Genomic DNA, 20,710 nt, shown 5'->3' on the forward strand with positions numbered 1-20,710 from the left:
TGGTCAGGCTTGGTCCAAAAGGACTTGTTTCAACACCATCCTCCACATGGCAATGGCTGAATATAAAAAGAGAACAAAAATGTCATAGCTGACTCAAAATCAAAACAAATATCTCAGATGACCTGAAAGTGATCAGAAATAGAAAGTTGTTGGTATGACCGGAACTGTTAGCCTGCCAAGCTCCTGGCCAGAAGGCAGAAGGTTGCTCAGCTGCTTCTCAGAAAATGGGAAAGGAGCCAAACTTACTGCTTAAAGGAAGGAGTGGAGTGAGGAGAACCCTTTCTCCCCAGCCTGATTTCCATTATAGTGTCTGAAGCGTGAAAAGTTGCCAGCACTGCCAACTTTGGGAAACCATAGTGTTATTAGAAGCTGTGAGTTAAATGGAGAAAGTAGGATAAAAGCACAGTTTAATGATTAGAAACTGAGTTATTTTGTCTGCTGGCTCTATATATCCCTAATATCACCGTAGAGGTATAGTTTTTAAATGTTATCGTCTGGACTGTTTAGAGCTAAGAATTGTACAAAACCTGGCTAGGAGAGGGAGCAAGTGCAAGCAACTGCAAAAACAATTGTCAGGAGAGGGGAAGAAAGAAAAACTGGGTTAAAACAAGATAAAAAATACTTCCATTAAAAAATGAGCCTGCAGTTACCAAAAATACAAGTTTAAAAACTCCCCCTCTGCCAAAAAATTTTTTAAATTAAAATTGAATTCACTACTATGCAATTTTAATGACGGTTGTAAAATAAGTATGTTCAAAGAGCAGAGGAGGTAATATCTCAAATTTTCCAGAATTGATGAATGCCATGAGTCATCACATCGAAAGTGCACCCGGGTACTAAATAGGGTTGTTGTTGAGTCACTAAGTCATGTCCGACTCTTTGTGACCCCATGGATTGTAGCCCTCCAGGCTTCTCCTGTCCATGGGATTTCTGGAAAGTTCACGGGATTTCCCAGGCAAGAATACTGGGGTGGATTGCCATCTCCTTCTCCAGGGGATCCTCCCGACCCAGGAATTAAACCCAAGTCTCCTGCATTGCAGCTGGATTCTTTACCCCTAAGCCACCAGGGAAGCACCCCTTCCCCCCACACTAAACAGAGTAAATAAAGCTAAATCCACATCAAGAAACAATATAGTAGAACTGCAGCAAACAAAGGAGAAAATATGAAAACAGTTGGGAGAAAAAGGCTTTACCTAAAGGGACTTTGACCTATACTAGATTTCTCACTGGCAACATAGATGGCAGAAGACAGAGAACTAACAGCTTCAAAGTTCTGTTAGAATATATAGAGTTTTGTATTCTGCTAAAGTATTATTCCAGAATGATAGCAAAATTAAGAAAATTTCAAGTGTATATGAGTGTTTACTATTCACCTAACCTCCCCAGAAGAAATACTAAATTAAAGGTGCACTCAACAATAAGAAAAGTTATCCCAGAGGGAAGGTGTGGGCACAAATACAAAATAATACTGAAGTTGATTAAATATGTCAGCAAGGTGTAGGAATCCTGTCTTTGAGAATGTGTGTACATGATATATTAAACAAGAACGTTAATTATTCTCACCTCAAAAAAATGTGCTATTATAACACTGTAAATATCCAATACATGTTACAGAAACCAGTTGTTTGGTAGACAGAAGATAGAATGATCTGTGTGAGGCAGAGCAGTCTAAAAAGAGAAAAGGAAATTTACCTGTACCTTGAAGAAATAGGTAGAATTCAGCTTTGTCAATGTCATGGAGGTGGGTAGGGAGAGAGAAGGAGCAATATGAGCAAATTTTATATAAGTGATAAAGTTCAAGACTCATTTTGAGGATAGTTTGGCTGGGCTTGAGAATTTTTCTAAGAGCGTGATTGGGAAGGTTCTTTTTAACCTTTTGGAGCCCTTCTGGTAGGCAAGGGGGAATCTCTGTATCGAGAGTAATGGGATGGCATCGTTTTTAAAAAGTTGACTTTTTCTAGTCAAAAATCTAGTATTTGAAAAAAAAAATCTAGTATTTGTATTCTATAAATGATCTATATACATTTCTTTAAGATTTAATAGTAATTGTTTTAGTGGCTTTCCTTTTTTTTTCCTGGTAAGTTCTTTTTTCTCAAGCTGTGTTTTCCTTTTTCCTGATGATTAGGTTATTTGAAAGCCTCCATCTCTCTTATGTTATTTTAATGTACAGTTAAACCTATTTTTTATTTTGTCCCAAAGTTGATCTTTAGACTGAATAAATGCTCTGTAGGTATCAGTAAGGGTATCATAGTATCAGAGAATGTCTTCTCTAAACCAAAATCTCCTGCTGTTTTTAGTTTGAATTGTCTAGCAGACAAAGGAACCTGCAACAAAAGGACTGGGAGAATGTGGATTTACTCTGTTTCAAGTATTATGAGACTGTGTAGAGCAAAGCTAAGGAACTCTTAAAAGGAAGGGTGCCATTATCTGGTGCCTTTTTATTTCTTTGGCAGATGAAAGAGATTATTTTAATGAAGGAGTGAGGTGGTGACTGCCAACTCAAGAAATAGTGAGGAGTGAGTGCATGGTGGCAGACAGGAGTGAGCACTTATATGATCCTTGTCCATAGGTCAGAGGAGGCTGACTACCGTCTCTGGTAGTCCAGTAGTCCTGCGTTTTTCATAAGCTCTTACTAATGTGCTTTAATCAAGTTTCTCTGTGTTCACAATTACAATGAATGTTACAGGGTTATACAAAAAGTCGGCTGGAATTTCAAGAGGAACCATAGTGTACAGGAGTGCTTAATTATACCTCTGCAGTAACTGTAGATATGTGGAATGTTGTAGTTTCTTCATTTGTATTTTTTTCTCCTAATAAATTGGTTTTATTTATTAAGCAAAGCAAATAAATTGTTTTTATTTATAAGAGCAAAGATTACCACTCTGTGTTAGATTACAGCATGAAACACCTAACTTTTCTTCTGCCCTATCTATTTTTGGTGTTGTATTTTCTCTTCTTCCTTCAGTTATCAATTTTCCTCTCTCATTGCCTCCATTTCTGCCTTGCTTCTTTTCATCCCCATTACTTGTGTGTGTCTTGAATGTATCACCCCAATACTACAGCCATTTTCAATTTCCCATGTTCCTTTTACCATTTGCCTTCTGTTACTCCTCTCTTTACTGTCCATAGACTTTAGTTTCCTCATATGTTGAACTCTCTTTCTGTACAAGGGATTTCATAAAGTTAATTATAAGGGGGTTGACTCATGTATTAATCAAATTGTTCCTTTTAACTTAGTAGAAAATAAAAGGCAATCATACTATATTCCTAAGCTTCAGTAAACTTCTGTTGAACTTATTTGGTTATTTGAGGTTTCACTAAAGAATGTGAGCTAGAAAAATAGCAGAGTGATAGGAAAGTGCTTTCATGTCTGAGTATTGACATATGAGGTAGTGGGAGCGAGAATGAAGTATCGCCGCCATATGCAGTGACGTGATCTTGGGATACGACACAGTGTGCAGGACCCAGCCCACAGAACTAGATTTTTATAAGCAGGAATGCTAAAAACAGAAACACAACTGTACTTTAAAAAACTTCCAACCATACTTCAGAGTTTTAGAATAAAGTGAAAAATAACTGACTGGAACTTAGAATGTTAAGATTTATTTTGATGTCGTAAAAAATACTGCCCTCCACCCTTTCTCCTTGATTCTTGATCACTTGTATTCTCTTTAAAAACTTAGTTATGAAATGGTTTGAAGTGAAATATAAAATTAAGACTGAATCATTTTATAAAACATTAAAGAATCAAGCAAATACATTAATGGATTAAATTTGTTTTTTGTGGATGAGATAATTTGCTTTCGCATGTTAGCTTGTATGTATCTGTAAAGAGCAGAGAGAGCGGAGATGTTACTCTTATATCCATATTATCTAAAAATTGAACTTCCATGTTAGCTTATTTGAAAAAGAAGTTGGTTCATAGCATTTTAAAACTACCTGAACTATATTCTTTTTATTTGCTTAGCACAAGATTTTACCCTAGCTGGTCTTCTTTTGCCTCTTTTCCTCTACTTTTATTTAAAAAAAAAAAAAAAAAATCACTTGTCTTAAAAAAAAAAGTGACAAGATGTTAGCATTAAACATTTAGTATAAAAGTAGATGAAAAATAGAATAGGAATATTTTCTTAGCATTCATGTTAGAGATAACTTTTATGAAATTTGAGATTCAAACACTCCAGAGCCAAGGAGAGATAACTTGTTTTATTCTCAAATTCATACTTGAAATGGGAGTAGTTTATTTTAAAAAAATTCTAAACAAAAAAATGGATATGGTCTGCTCGTATAACTAATACTGTTACATGTTTCTCTTACCCACGTCAATATAGGCTTACTCTGATGCCAGCTGATCCAGAGAAAATCATTAAAATCTTTGGGCTATTATAAAATTCCTTGCTCTTCTATTTGAAGTTAGTTTTGATCAAAGGGACCAGTATTTAGGGAGACTTGTGCATATCCACAGTGAAACCTTTCATGTATACTAGTACCAGAAAACAGGAATAAATGTGTGTTTCTATATACAAACTTAATTGATTTCAAAATGTATTACACCAATGAGATATTAGTTTTATGCTCTGAAGTTGGGATCAGAAAATAAGTATTTTTCTTGTGACCTGGTGAAATCTGTGCATTATTATTAATTTGGATTTGAGTTTCCTTTGGACTAGTTCAAGGGGCTTTGCCCTCACAGATAAGATAACATGAACACTAGGACCTTACGTCCTTTTTCTTTTTTTTTTTTTACATCCTTTTTCAATCTTCTCACCTCCCCCCTTTTTTTCACTCACCCTCTTGGCAAGGATACAGAGTTATTTATCACTGTGAGAATAAGCACCACCAATATTGTTCCCCTCTTAGAAGGTACAGTGACAGAGCTTGTAAAATTTAATCTCTGACAGTGTCAAAAAAAAAAGTATAAGGAAGTTTAGATCATAGTTGCAAAGACTGAGTATCTTTCATATACTCCTGGATATATAAAATCTGAGTTTAGCTCTAGCTGTCCTGGATACTGTTTGAGTACTAGTTGTCAAGTATGTATCAATAGTAACCGTCATTGCAAATATAATCAGAGATTAAGAAAAGCAATTATTTCCAAAAGTTGGGCTTTTTTGATCTAAGCAAAAGATGTATCTTAGCTTTATGCAAGATTAGGGATCATTTTAGAAATTTGTGACTGTTATACTTGTTGCTCTATAGAGGATCTGAGTTGGATCCTTGATACTGGGTTTGACTTGTTGCAAAGCCAGCAGGGTGTGGATGCATATTACTAAGGCATTCCACTTGGCAGAGAAAGGCATGAACACGGCATGGCCTAATATCCCAAAGGGATGGTGAGGGGGAGTGTGTAATGTTCCTTCACTGTGACTGACGGCTGTGTTGACAGTGTACTATGTAAGGAAATGTGACTTGAGGCTATTAAGTGAAACACATACTGAGGAATTCTTGGTCATTGACTGAGATATCCAGGAAAGCAGACTGTTGGGTGACTAAACAAGGTGGATGCCATAATTTAGAAATAAAACAAAGAACTATTTAACTGACTCCCCAGTTTTTTTCATCCTTCATTCTCCTGTAGTATGACATTTTTGTTGACAGTTCTTTGTGAAGTCTAAATACTGAATAATAACATTGATAAATTGGTTAATATTGATAAATAACACTTTTTCTGTTTCTTTTTAAGGCAGAGGTTGTTTCGGTGGTATTCTGTTGTTTACATAATTTGAAACTCAGATACAGTGATCTGCTTAATAAATAATCTACTTTCTTGATGTCAGTAGTTGTGTTAAGTTTACTTCATTGTTGCTGTTGCTTTGTATTCAGAGTAATGAAATTCCTATCTCCTTTGGTGTTTCTTTGTAAAGGCAGTGCTTGAAACTATGCTTGTTACATATCTGTCATGGTAATTTTTAATATATAATTAGGTTTTACATTTTATTATAAAAGAATAGAAATATTTAAATTCTCCTTAAATATTTTCTCCCTATGTTTTTGTCAGAAGTTTTGTGATCTTGGATTATTCGAGTACCTGGAACAAGTTAGCAAAGAAAGTTGTGGGCTTGTCTTCTCTAAAGATGTTTAAGGTTAAGGATACCTCAACTGGCTTGTTTTATCCATCCCGTTATAGTATCTTAAGTTTTGGGGGATGCCGGAATCTAATGATACATGTCACAGCCCACACATGGTGGTTTGGCATGGGCATTGGACAGTTGTCTTGTGTCCACACTTCCCAACACTGGAGCTGGAGAGTTTACCAGTACATACCCAGGAGGTCCATTCTGGCTGACTGCCCCGAAAGGTCTACCATTCAGGGATGGTAATGACCACCTAGAGCGTGCTTATACTTTCTTCATTTGTGGTTATATGAATGTGCCAAAGATGCCTTGTTTTTGAGGAGCGCCAGTCATGGTGATGATTTTTGTTTTAATGTTTTTAAAGTGGCATTTGTCATGCTGTCAGTGAGTTACTATGTTAAATACATTAAGATAACCTTTTACTAGGATAGAGACAGAGGGAATATTTCCTAACTCATTCTATGAGGCAAGCATTATTTTAATACCGAAACCTTACGAAGACATTACAAGAAGAAAACTACAGATCAGTATCTCTTGTTGACATAGATGGGAAAAAAAACAAAACTCAATGAATTATTAGCAAATTAAATCCAATAGTGTAGAGAATTACAGTTGACCCTTGAACAACATGGGGTTTAGGAGCCCCAACACCCTGTGAGTGGAAATTCAGGTATAACTTGACTTCCCCCAAACTTAACCAGTGACAGAGTACAGTTGACTGGAAGCCTTATGGATGGGTAACATGAAGAGTCAGTTAACACTCATTTAGTATGTTATTTGTATTATATTCATATTCTTACAATTAAGTCAGCTAGAGAAAAGAAAATGTTACTAAGGAAAATCATGAGGAAAATCCATTTTCCTACAGTACTATATTTATTGATGCTGTAAATTTACATTGTCTGTTTACAAGATGAATTACCTTTCAGTACTTACATCAGTGTTGCTGTATATGTTACAAAACACTGTAGATGTTATGCATGTTAATAACACTAGAAATAAAAAATAACATGGGAAAAAGAGATAACCTTTTATTGTCCATAGTAACTAATTCTAGATTCTAATATATCCCACTTATAAATGTGTTCTTTCAGCCAGATCTGTATTTTGAATCTGACTGCACTGCTATATGGGGTATTTTAGTATTCTAGTATATGTCTCATATTCTTACAGTCTTATAGAAATAAAGTATTCTTTCTCCTTTCCCACTTGTTATTACATTATTTCTATTTTTTTTAGTCATCTCACAGAATTTTATTTCATATAGACGACTTTTTGAAGCCACACATAGCCTGAGTTTCATAATTTTGAGCTACTTGAACTGAATAACTAGTGTGTGTGCTTTCATCCTATAAAACAACTCCTGCTACTTTTGTGAAATATCTAACCCTAATAAATATCTTCTGTCTTAGAGTTTGGGTAGTTCAGGGTTCTTTCCTTGCCAAAAATAATATTGCCACATGTTACAAAAAGTATAAATAAATAAAATAGGATTAGAATTTTCATTTACTTTCTCCCATACAATTTCATTTTATATCAGAGAATGCAGAGTGTCATAGTGTTACTTGATCAAAGCCTTTAGTAATGACGATAGGTATTTGTACGCAAGTGACGCATATTTTCCAATAAACTCTTGACTTTTGGAAAATTAACTTGCCTGTATTTTTATTTCATGACATAGGGAAAGTTAGTGTCATGTTCTCCATCAATATTAGAAGTCTAACTTACAGAAAAATTTCAATTTATTGGTCGTAATTCTTCTTAACATGTGCATATTGCATTCATTTTTAGATTCACTTCAGGTTTAGTAACAATACAGCTGTAACAATTATAATAGTGTTATAATTAGATTAGAGTTAAGACACACTAATCTTCATTCTGGAGTATATTTCATGTTAGGGGCGTCTATGGTAAAAGTAAAATATCTTATTTTGAAATCCTATATTGCAAACCAAAAATATTTTGGAACCTCTCCAGAGCCCGTGACTGCTCTGTGCTTTGCTTCTAAATCATCACACATCACAAGATTATATTCTCAGATGATCTACAGTCTAGTTATTTTGTTATGGCTGAAATGATCCAGCTTGTTTTTTATATAAAACTATCAAATCTGAGCCTCCTCTCCTCCTCTAAAATATGAAACATTCTTTATGCCTTGTGTGGGAGAAAGGCTCTCAGGCAGCATGCTGTTTATGCTGCTCATGTCAAGACAAGATATTCACCAGAATACCAACGTGAAACCTACAATAAACTAACCTGCTTGAGTTATTTTTCACATTTAAAAAGTTCTTTTTAATAGTAATTTTTTTTTATCTTAGGAGAGCTGAAATGTTTGCCAATTTTTTTTTTTTTGTATTGCATAGTAAGATTTTTTTTTCTTCACAGAACAAAGGCCTACATTTTCTCTGAAAGTTACTAATCTCTGTGCTTTTTGCTTAAAATAGATTTTCCAGCTTCTGATCTTCATTAAAAATTTTGGTAGTTAATGGATTAATAAGTAAGTTTCATTCTGGATGACCAAAATGCTTTCTGGATTGTTGAGAAAATGCATATGATTACCTAGTTTCTAATCCAATTAAGCAAAGGACGTAATGAATACAAAGATTTCTCAAATTAATTAATGCTTGTTTCCAAGGGGTTTTATCACAGAAGTTGTATTTGCTACAGTAAGATCAGTCTGCAGTTAAACAGAAAGTCTACTGTCCATTAAATTGAATGGCTCGCAGCAGGGGAAAACTCATTTATTTTCATTCCTTAAAAATATTTTTTGCTAACGTCAAGGAGAATCTTACCTTAGAAACAAGACAAAAAAGAATTTAAAACCTGTCCAGGAATAAGCTTGCATCTTAGCTTTTGGAGTGACCTCTACTGGTGTGGAGAACAGGGTGAGAAGCCAGTTACTGACATCTCTGAGTGTTTAGCAGAGGTTTAGTACTCAAGAGTTTAGAAGTAGAGAACAGTGCAGCCTCTCGCAGTCATACTAAAATATATTGAATCTTGGCTGTTGTTTCTTTCCTACAGCCACAGTGGACGTGGTCCTTGGGGCTCATATAAATCAGCAGGAAAAATGGGATTTTTGTGTACTGAATTTTACTTTGCAGACTACATTCCAAAGGTACATTTATTCTGTTTAATAAATGATAGAGGTAATAGTAACAAATTGTAAAAACAAACAAACAAAAATCACTTCTTCAATGAGTATCTGTCAAGTTCTTGCCAGCTACTAGATCTTCCTGAAGGATGTAAAAATTATAATAATAGAGCTTGTGCTGTTATGTGTAGATTAAGAGGGTAGAGAGGTATACAAATGACCGTGATAACAAGTTAACGTGTTTTGAGTGCCACAAGAATGCTCCCAGGGTCATGTAACTTAGAAGAGGATGAAAGAATTCCTGTCTCAGGCAAGCGGAGAAGGCTTCATGGAAGATACATTATTTGTCATGTGTTGTAAAGAATGGAGGGGATGGTGGAAGTTGGAAATGTGAACAAAGAGCACTGCAGATAGAAGGAAGAGCATGAGCACTGAGCGGTTGTGTGCCAGTTTCTTTGGACTGAAGCACATTCTGTTTGACAAGGGCACTGAATAGCAAGGGAAAGGACCCAGATATTGGAGGGTCTTGCATGCCAGCTAAGTAACATGTTTAAACTTTACTTAGTGGCATGCTGGAGCCATTAGTGTTTTCTGTACTGAGGAGCATCTTGATCAGATCTCTCTGTTATGGTGAGAAATCTGAACATTCTATGTTGCTTAGATTGGAATTTTAAGGTACCATAGATTAGATCACATCTGGTAGGCTGTTGCAGGTTTCTCTGGTGGCTCAGTGGTAAAGAATCCATCTGCGGTGCAGGAGATGAGGTTTCGGTCCTTGATCCAGAAAGATTCCCTGGAAAAGAAGATGGCAACCCACTCCAGTATTCTTGCCTGGGAAGTCCCATGGACAGAGGAGCTTGGCGGGCTACAGTCCACGGGGTCACACAGAGTTGGACATGACTGAGTGCCTAAACAAGTAGGCCGTTGCAGTAATTGCAGGGCACAGGACATAGAAGGTAGGAGAGGAAAGGGAGAGGAAATGAGGGTTTATGTGACAATGGCTAGATCTTGAGAACAAATAAATAAGGGTAGAGAGTGGTATAAAGGTCAAAGGTACAGGTCAGGTGTTGAATGAATAAATATTTAAGTTAAAATTTGGGGCTTAAGTGACTGAGTAAACAGAAATAGGAAAATCAAGAAACTGTTTGAAGATGATAATATAATTTGTAGTGGACATTACTGAGTTTGAACTGTTGGCAAGTCATACATATTGAAATGTCCTTAGATAGCAAAAAGCTGCAAAAATGGAACTTAGAAAAGAAGTTGAATGGGCTGACATAGGCAGGAAGCATAGAACAGAAAGGACAAGTGACAGAAGGCTTGGACAGTGCCTGAGATTTAAAATAAGAGTTCAGAGGATCTGCTAAGAAAATGCAATCGATGTTAAAGAAGTCATGAGTGTTAGAATGATGGAAACTGAGCAAGGAGAAAAGGAGATTGCCAGTGGGGTTGGGAAATGAAAACAGTAAAGAAAATGAGTATTGAGAAAGGAATTTTGTTTTTGAAGAAACAATTCTATTAGATGGTGAGTAAGATTGTTAGGGGCTTCCCTAGTGGCTCAGATGGTAAAGAATATGTCTGCAGGGCAGGGGATACAAGAGACATGGTTCCATCCCTGGGTTGGGAAGATCCCCTGGAGAAGGGAATGGCAACCCACTCCAGTATTCTTGCCTAGAGAATTACATGGACAGAGGAGCCTGGTGGGCTGCAGTCCATGGGGTCGCAAAGAGTCAGACACTGCTGAGCGACTTTCACTTTGGCTTCTCAGGTAGTTCAGTGGAGAAAGAATCAGCTGCAAGGCAGGCGACCTGGGTTCGATCCCTGGATTGGGAAGATCCCCTGGAGGAGGGCGTGGCAACCCACTCCAGTATTCTGGAGAATCCCAGGACAGAGGAGCCTGGTGGGCTACAGTCCACGGGGTCACAAAGAGTCAGACACACCTGAAGTGACTGAGCATGCACTCACGCAAGACTGTTAGAAGTTACGGAATGAGAGAAAGCGAGGCTTGAGTATTGCCTGACAGTGACAGGAAAGGAAGAGAGAGACTTGAGCACCAGCAGGCTGAGAGAAGGATGACTTTGTTAGACTGTAGGAAAAACTAAATATTTTTTTTCTAAGGAAATAAAGTTAAGTTTCTGGGGAAGAAAAGTTGTAGATGGACTTGGGGAGGGAGGGTGAGACAGGTTAAAGAAACATGGCAATCTGGAGCATGTGGGTCTAGAGGAGAGCAGTTCAGTGAGCCTTCGCAGCGATGGGCATCTTCTTCTCTGTCTGCTCTGTCCAGTGCAACAGCCATGAGCCGCGTGTAGCCCTGAGCACGTGAAAATTCGGCAAGTGCACTCGAAGCATGAACATTTTAATTGCATTTGATTTTAATTACTTTAAATATAAGTAGCACATGTGGCTACTGGCTACCACATTGGGTAGCACAGACCTAGTATGTAAGTAGTTAATTTAGGAAAGAGGCATGGACATCGTGAGAGATAAGGGATGAGTTCCAGAAGAAGTGTGAGGTAGAGATGATAATACTTGCAGGCACTCATGGTCATTTCTTTTTCATAAAATAGATAGCATTTTTCATGGAGAAGGTTAAGATAGGGAGCATGGGAAAGATTTCTAGCAGTCGCTGTGGGGATTTCGGTGAAGAATCTGTGATAAATGAGATGAATCTCAGCAGCTCGGGGAAACCTCCAGAGGTGAGAGTCTGCATTTGGTTTAGGTCTCCGCCTTCCTGTCTGATGACTTTTTTCAGTAGCATTCCCAAACCTGGAAGGAAGAAAAGATAGTGGGAAAGCAAGTTGAGGGGAGACCTTCGAAGGGCCGGCACAGTAGAATGCTCGTAAAGTAAACAAATGCTGACCATAAAATCTGAATCAAGGAAGTGCACAGCAAGGAAGACAGAAGAGGCCCTGGTAAGGATTCCAGGGCTGGAGTGAAGAGCAAAAGAAGGGTGAAGAGGTTCACCCTCAAGTTCCTTAGAAGTCAGACCGTGGAACATAAGCAGGATCATCACATTTTCATTTGTAAGCATTGTAGTTTTTGAAGATAGTGTTTTTAACAGGAAATAAGATGTGGAAAGAAGGTGTAAGATTTTAAAATGTGAATTATCAGGTGAGAGGAATGTGTAAGACTGATGCACATATTTCCATCCTGATGGAAAGGAATTTTAGCATCATGGTTACTTTGTTTCTGTTCCAATTTGCTTGCTTTATAGTCTTTACTCCAAACTCGCTGATTCAACTTTGACTATATAGGTTTTTTTCTTAATCCAAATTTGAACAGTAAAACTGTGGTTCATTTTATCCATTTGAGTGACATGCAAATTCATAAAAACTGAATTCATAGTCGGCGGGGGAGATCATTTCATCTAAGGTATCAAAGTGAACATGTTGGTTGCTCAGTCATGCCCGACTCTTTGCGAACCCATGGACTGTTGTCCGCCAGGCTCCTCTGTCCATAGATTTTCTCCAGGCAAACATACTGGAGTGGGTTGCTATTCCCTTCTCCAGGGGATCTTCCTGACCCCAGGGATTGAACCTCAGTCTCCTGCGTTGCAGGCAGGTTCTTTACCTTCTGAGCCACTGGGGAGGCCCCCATTGACTTTTTATAAACAGGAGGTCCTAAACTCTGGATCAAGTGACTAGTTTGTGGGTACAGAGCTGGTGAGTGGCAGAGCTGACACTGCACCTCAGGACTCTGTTGAGTTCCCAGTTCTGACTCTGACGTGAGCAGCATAATGTTCTGGGCAGAGGTCTTTGGTGTACCTAACAGTCTGTACTCTAAAGACAGTAAAATACAAGGTAGGATGTTATCTGAAGAACTTTCCTGTCATTACTTTTTCTGCACTGTACTTTCCAGTTACAAAGCTGTTGACTTGACCATACTGAAATAGAAGTCTGGCTGAAGCAGAACCCTACCATCTACCTTAGACCGCAGTTTATTCACAGCTAACTATTTTGAAGTTTAACACACACACAAAGATTAATAGGTGGGACTTTTAAATGTCAATAAATATAACAACATCTGGAATCACATTTTGGACTGAGTTCAGATGTGAAAGAGTTTGTTACCCAGTGGGTGTTTTTTTCACTTTTTAAAAAGTACCACCTGTTGTGCCTCTCCGGCCAGTTCTTGTCTCTCTGTCCCTCTCCTGTGCTCTTCTGTCTTCCTACTAATGAGGAAAGATACCTAAGTAATGTGATCTGAGAAAAACTAGGATTTTGTTTTCAGAAAATATCAGAACTTTATAAGGTTATTAGTGTTTTCTTTTTCATTCTAACATGTTGGGAAACATACAAACCGATTGGAAATAATCCTGATTATTATCTATAAAATAATGGATTTCACATGTCAGCACAAAAAGTGTACTTTAAATTGTAACTGTATTTTAATGTAGACCCATTTTTAAAAATTAACTTTTACTGAAGTAAAGTTGCTTTACAGTGTTGTTAGTTTCTACTGTAGAGCAAAGTGAATCAGCTACACATATACACAGATCCCCTCTTTTTTGGGTTTCCTTTGACACAGACCCATTTTTAAAAAACTTTTTACTTTGAATTGGGATATAGCCAGGTAACAATGGTGTAAAAGTTTCAGGTGAACAGCAAAGGGACCCAGCCATACATATACCTATATCCATAATCCCTCAATTCCCCTCCCATCCAGGCTGGCACATAACATTGAGCAGAGTGCTGGTGCTATATAGTAGGTCCTTGTTGGTTATCCATTTTAAATATAGCAGTGTTTTTATGTCTATCCCAAACTCCCTAACCACCCCTGACAACCATAAGTGCATTCTCTAAGACTGTGAATCTGTTTCTGTTTTGTAAGCTTATTTGCATCATTTCTTTTTAAATTCACGTATAAGGGATGTCATACAATATAACATAGACCATTTTAAATAAAGTGATTAAATGTACAAGTTAGTGCCTTTGGTAAAAGCAGAAATAAGAGTTTGCATGTTTATGAGTTGGGGAGTTCAAGTCTTTGGTTTCTGTGACACCTTAACTAATTTAAGAGGTTTCCTGGAGTAATTAATGGGATCCACACTCTAGAACCTTTGTTTCCATCTCTTGGAACGATGAGCATAGTGAAATGGGGTTCGTTTTTTTACTAAACTAAACCAAAGTACTATTCAGATGACCAAAGAATGGTTAAATACCTTCATTTTCATTTTTTAAATTTTTAATTAGAGGATAATTGCTTTACAGTGTTGTGTTGGTTTCTGCCATACGACACTGTGAATCAGCCGTAAGCACACATATGTTCCCTCCCTCCTGGGCCTCCCTCCCATCGCCCAGCCCCATCCCGCCCCTCTAGGCTGTCACAGAGCGCGAGGTTGAGCTCCTTGTGTTACACAGTTCTCCCCACTAGCTCTCTGTTTTACGCACGGTAATGTGTATATTTCAGTGATACTTTCTCAGTTTGTCCCACCCTCTCCTTGCCCACCTGTCCACAAGTCTGTTCTTTATGTCTGCGTCTCTGTTTCTGCCCTACGAATAGTCTCATCAGTATCACTTTTCTAGATTCCATATTTGTGTGTTATATACAATATTTGTTTTTTCTCGTTCTGATTTACTTCACTCTATAACAGTCTGTGAGTTCATCCACCTCACTAGAACTTACTCAAATTCATTCCTTTTTGTGGCTGAGTAATATTCTTTTGTATATATGTACCACAGTTTCTTTATCCATTCATCTGTCGATGGACATCTAGGTTGCTTCCATGACCTAGCTGTTATCAATAGTGCTGCAATCAATATTGGGGTACATGTGTCTTTTTGAATTATGGTTTTCTCAGGGTATATGCCCAGTAGTGGGATTGCTGAGTCATATGGTAGTTTTATTCCTAGTTTTTAAAGAAATCTCCACGGTGGCTGTATCAATTTACATTCCTACCAACTGCAAGAGGGTTCCCTTTTTTCCATATCCTTTCTGGCATTTATTGTTTGTAGATGTTTTTATGATGGCCATTATAGTTTTGATTTGGATTTTAATTCTTTAATTCTCTGGGGTAGATTTTTAGGTGTCACAGCCTTTGCAATACATAAGGCATGAAGTCAGCATACCGTAAGATTGCAAGGACTGACTCTTTCAATATATTTACTTGATTAACTATTTCTTATCCCTCTCTCCCTCTTTTTCTTCCCCAAGATCGGCTCTTTTTAAGGGAAATTTAGAAGATGCAGAGGCGAAAGTTACCTTTCCTGCCCTCCAGCAGCTTATACGTTGTCTTTAACACACTGGTTTTCAAAATGTGGGTTTCAGACCAGCAGAGTCAGCATCACCTGTGGTCTTTCAGAAAAGCAAATTCTCAGGCCCCATCCCAGATCCTCAGAATCAGAATCTTTGGGGACGAGCTGTAGCCATCTGCCTTCTCCCAGTCTAATGACTAGAATTTTATACCTTTCTTATTTTTCTATCAGGGACTTCCCAGGTGGTGCTGGTGGTAAAGAACTCGCCAGCCAATGCAGGAGACATAAGAAATGCGGGTTTGATCCCTGGGTCAGGAAGATCCCCTGGAGGAGGAAATGGCAACCCATTCCAGAATTCTCGCCTGGAGAATCTCATGAACAGAGGAGCCTGGTGGGCTGCAGTCCATGGGGTCACAAAGAGTTGGTCATGACTGAAACAACTTAGCATTGTTGTACACAAGCATTTCTCTATCAAGGTAAAATCCACATATCATAAAATTCACTATTTTAAAGTGTACAGTTTAGTGAATTTTAGTGTATTTACAAAGTTATAAAACCATCAGCACTGCCTAATTCTAGAACATTTCTATCACCTCGAAAGAAACTCAATATCTGTTATCAGTCACTCCCTCTGTCCTCTGTCTCTGCCCCCCAGCCCCTGGCAACCACTAATCTACAGATAGATTTTATCTCTGTGGATTTGACTGTTCTGGATATTTCATGTAAATGGAATCATACGACATGTGACTTTTTGTGTGTGGCTTTCACTTAGCATAGTGTTTGCAAGGTTCATCCGTGTTGTAATATGTATCAGTGCTTTTATTTCTCTTATGGCTAATAATATTCCATGTATACATGCACTACATTTTGTTCATCCATGCAACACTTGATGGACATTTGAATTGAGTTGATTCCTTAGTTGTTGTGAATAATGCTACTGTGAACATTAGCTATGAGTTCTTTCACGAACATAACATTTTCAATTCTCCTGGGTATATACAATTGATTCACCTTATTTATGGTAGTTATATTCTTTAAAGTCTCTGCAAACACTGCATTAACGCATACTAAGTCACTGCTCTGCAGGTAAATACAGGCTTAGGTTCCTTCAAGCCTCTGGTCACATTTGTGACATCCAATCAGTACATTCCCTTGTTTTGTGTGTGTTTCTGTTTAAAGGTATCTTACCAAATATATGGGGCTCCCTCAGTGGTGCAGTTGGTAAAGAATCTGCCTGACAGTGCAGGAGACACAAGAGACATGGGTTCAATCCCTGGGCCAGGAGGATTCCCTAGAGCAGAAAATGGCAAGCCACTCCATCCTAGAGCACTGGAAAATTCCATGGCAGAGGAGCCTGGTGGACAACAGTCTATGGGGTTGCAGAGTTGAACATGACTGAGCACATGTCTAATATATATTGTTGACTCATTAATATTGAACTCATAGCCAGCAGCACTATAACCCACTCCTAAATAAAGCTTATTGAGCACATGTATTTTCTCTCTAAGGCACGTCACAGCCTTCTTGAGCTTTGAAACTCCAGACAGCACTGTACATGACACTTCAGGACCATTTTAAACAGTGAAATTGCCAACAAAAAGCATGAAAATGTGAAAAATGCGGCACCGGAATAGACTGCAAAAGGATCACTTGTTTTCAGGGTGAGAGCTGAAACAAGAAGGCAGTATGTCACCTTGCTAAAGCTCACCTGGGAACTTGTGTGTTAGAGGACTCAAATTTTCCCGTATTCTGTGTGTGTTCATGTTCAAGGACTGAGAAACACCATGAAGATTATTTGGGGATTACAAATAAATTTTAGCATGTAGGCATATTTGCAAATACAGAATCCACAAATAATATGGATCAACTGTACCTGGGAGTAAAATTGCTGTGTCATATGGTAACTCTGTGTTTATTTTTTTGAGAAACTGCTGGACTGTTTTCCCTAGTGGCTATACTGTTTTACATTCCCACCAATGTTGTATGACATTCCAGTTTTTCCTTGCCAACTCTTCTTCTCTCCCTCCTTCCCTTCTCCCTTCCTTCCTTTCCTCTCCCCTTCCTTCCTTCCCACTCTTCTTCCTTCCCTTCCTTCCTTTCTTCCCTCCCTCCCTTATTCCTTCCTCTCTTTTTTTGACTATAGCTATCTTGTGGTAAGTCACTTCATGTCGAACTCTTTGCGACTCAGCTTCCTCTACCTTTGAGATTCTCCAGGCAAGGATACTGGAGTGGGTTGCCGTGCCCTCTGCCAGAGGATCTTCCTGATCCAGGGATGAAACCCGAGTCTCCTGTGGCTCCTGCATTGTAGACAGGTTCTTTACCTCTGAGCCACCAGGGAAGCCCTAGGTATCCTTGTGGCTGTCAAGTGGTCTCTCATTGTGGTTTTAATTTGCATTTCCTTAATAACTAGTGATGCTGAGTGCATATTAGCCATCTGTATATTTTCTTTAGAAAAGTCTCTATTCTAAAACTTTGCCTGTTTTTAAATTGGATTATTTGTCTTTTTATTGTTGAGTCGTAAGTTTTATATATTATAATTACTAGCCCCTTAGATATGTGGTTTGCAAATATTTTCTCCCACTCAAAAGGTTTTTTCACTTTCTTGATAATGTTCTTCGATATATAAGTTTTTTATATTGATGAAGCCCAATTTCATCTATTTTTTTCTTTGACTACTTGTATTACCTTCTTTAATTTTGAAATTGCTATCAATACAGCCCGTTGTAAGAGTTGTTTACACATTTTTATTAAAGAAATCCTAAAAAGTTAGATTTCATGGATTCAGTAAATTATCACTTATTTGTCAATAGCTGTCATATGTAATTTTAAAGCATTTATTTGCAGGTATTTGCAAGGTTTTTATGTTGTTGTGACTGTGGAATTTTAAATACTGGCATCAACAGGACCACAAATTTATAAAAAGCAGTGTTAAATTCATTTAACTGTTTTTGTTAAGGACAATTGAAGAGAAACACTTAAAACTGCTTTAAATAATACTTTCTGTTTTAATAAAGAAGCCTGCCTCTTTGAAAAACTATGAACTTTTTGCCTTAAAAGCAGAGTCTCAAGAGCCATTTGTGAGAGAACACAAGAATCCCCGGAACTTGGAAATAAACACGAATTGGTGTTTATTTGTGTTAGTTTAAATGCAGTAGCCCTATGTGTCAGAAAACTGAATCTGCAACACTTAAGTTAGGCTAAGCAAGCAAATAATGTCAGCTAACATGGCTTTAATCTACTAAGTAACTTTAAGTCCAAAAGATCAAAGGAAGTTATAACTAAAAACAGTCCTTCGTGCAATTTCCCTGTAGAAGCAGGAAAAGGCTAGAAATTACATGTCAGCTTCATATCCTGGCTTGCTGACCTTGCGCTCAGATCAAGCCCCTCTGTATGCCAGCTGTTACCATTACGGAGACCTTGCCCCCAGGGGTTAAGTAGGAGAAAACCTCTCCTGTCCTATAGGAGAGCAAACTCGGAAAGTTCCAGCCCCTGACATGCCTAATTCAAGGCAGTCTGCATGTGCTTGTCATTCGTCTGTCCGCTGCTCCGAGGAGCTGCTCCCGCGGCTCCCTGGTCGCCCTCTGCTGTGCTGGGTCCTGCGGCCACTCTCGGCTGTGGCTGCTGTAGTCACTTGCAGACCAGACCGAACCAGGAACGCTGCTTCTCTTAGCAGAAAGGTAATACATTTATTCATGCTTCTGTGAATGTATTTGGGGAGAATTTCTTTTAAAGCTGAACTTTGCTGTGTGCTTCTCAGATTGAATTTAAAATTCCAGCTCACAGTTTTCTTTCGGTGTAAGCTTTGAACGGCATCTGAATGCATTAAAATCCCTCATGAAGTGTTTTGAATGTTAGTCTAGCACAGTAGGGTAAGGTAAGCTGTTTCTTAAGGTTTGTTCTAATGTGCTTTCTTTACGAAGTTGGGAAGAAGCCTCAGGTGTCAAGTCGTTTAGCTGTTTCCTGCTTTGAGGTTCTTTTTTAGTCACTTTCTAATCAGAAAAGTCAGAAAATAAATGCTTCTCTTATTGCCAGTTGGTCAAAAAATAGATGTAGAATTGTAGGAAGTGCTTTAAATCACTTTTTGTGAATTAAATGTTGTAAGAAAATAGTAAAATACTAGCATCTTTTAAAAAATTAGCTTTTAAAAAGAGAAGTTGGGAGCTAAGCTTGGGAGCCAAGCTTCCATAGCAAGTTTAATTTTTATCAATGTTCGTTTTAAACACAGAGCTTGCTCTACACTCTCAAGTTGTTTTTGAGATGATTAAATGTTTCATGTATTATGTTCATTTTAATGGTGGCAATAATAGCTACATTATAATTGGATTTATTACCCATAGTAGAAAGCAGAATGTATTTGTCATGTTTACTTTTGCTTAAAATTAAAGTGGATGATTTATTTGTGACTGGTAGAAAATTTCAAACTAGATTAACTTGTGAAATATTTTTATGTTTTGTAGCGAAATGTGAAAATTTTCTAAACCAAGTGGGTAAAATATTTGCAGAAACTAGAGTATATCATGCAAATCAATGACAGAACATAAATGATTTTTTCAGGGATAATGTAAAAAATGGACAGCATACTTTACAGTTTGCTAAAATTTTCTGTAATAGGTATATCTGTTGAAAGGAAAAGAATGAATATGTCCTGTTTACCCACAAGAGGGTTATCTTAGATAATAGTATTTATACTTAAGAAAACTCCAGTTCCCTTTGATGGCTGGGAAGTCACTAAACTATGTAAATAAACTCTAGAATGTTCCACTGGTAGACAGTGGCTTTACCACTTCCCATGGTTTTAATGTCTGCTGACACATTTCTGCTTTTCAAAGTGTTAAACAGTCTTGGCAGTATTTTTAAAATATCATTTTTAAAAATTATTGTACTTTAAAAATTACATCTCTTAATAAACTATCTTATGCTTTCATTGCCAAATCTTGAATATTTTATTGGTTGATTATACTTCATTTGTCAGTTTTTGTTTTAGTATACAAAGACAGGCAGAGTATTTTGCGTGTGTCTTCTGTGTTTCATATAGCTTGCATCTTAGACATGGATTATAGAAGTATGAGCATGAGCTATTTGCACTGATTATGAAAAGTGTGTAATGTCTAAGTGTCTGAAATGATTGACCTACAAAGCAATGTAGTAACATACATGTTAACCTTGCCTCAGCCCGGGAAATGATATGTATTATACAATGGATTCGTTCAAAATTTCAGTCTAGTTCCAGTTGTCTTTTTAGTGTGTGTTAAACCTCTCAATCCTTTTTAGGTAACGGGGGAATCTGCCTTTCAGTGTTTGCCATGCATCAGCTCTTTACCTTTCGTTCTAACTACTTGGATTTCTGGGGTTGG

At 37.6% G+C, this 20,710-nt stretch overlaps 1 protein-coding gene across 10 annotated transcripts in view; it reads left to right on the forward strand.

The window, feature by feature from the left end:
- DISP1 (dispatched RND transporter family member 1) overlaps positions 1-20,710 on the forward strand; it is a 227,744-nt gene that overhangs the window by 124,393 nt on the left and 82,641 nt on the right. Inside the window, exon 3 of one of the 10 annotated variants that reach the window (XM_061160112.1) lies at positions 15,588-15,832. The exons of 8 other annotated variants lie outside the window; for them this stretch is intronic. The gene's annotated coding sequence lies outside the window, so the exon portion shown is untranslated. Of the gene's footprint in view, positions 1-15,587; positions 15,833-17,038; positions 19,034-20,710 lie in introns of those variants that run through there. One more of the 10 variants, XM_061160111.1, reaches the window with a different exon arrangement.

The sequence above is a fragment of the Dama dama genome, chromosome 14 (genome assembly GCF_033118175.1).
Source record: "Dama dama isolate Ldn47 chromosome 14, ASM3311817v1, whole genome shotgun sequence".
NCBI classification, from domain to species: domain Eukaryota; kingdom Metazoa; phylum Chordata; class Mammalia; order Artiodactyla; family Cervidae; genus Dama; species Dama dama.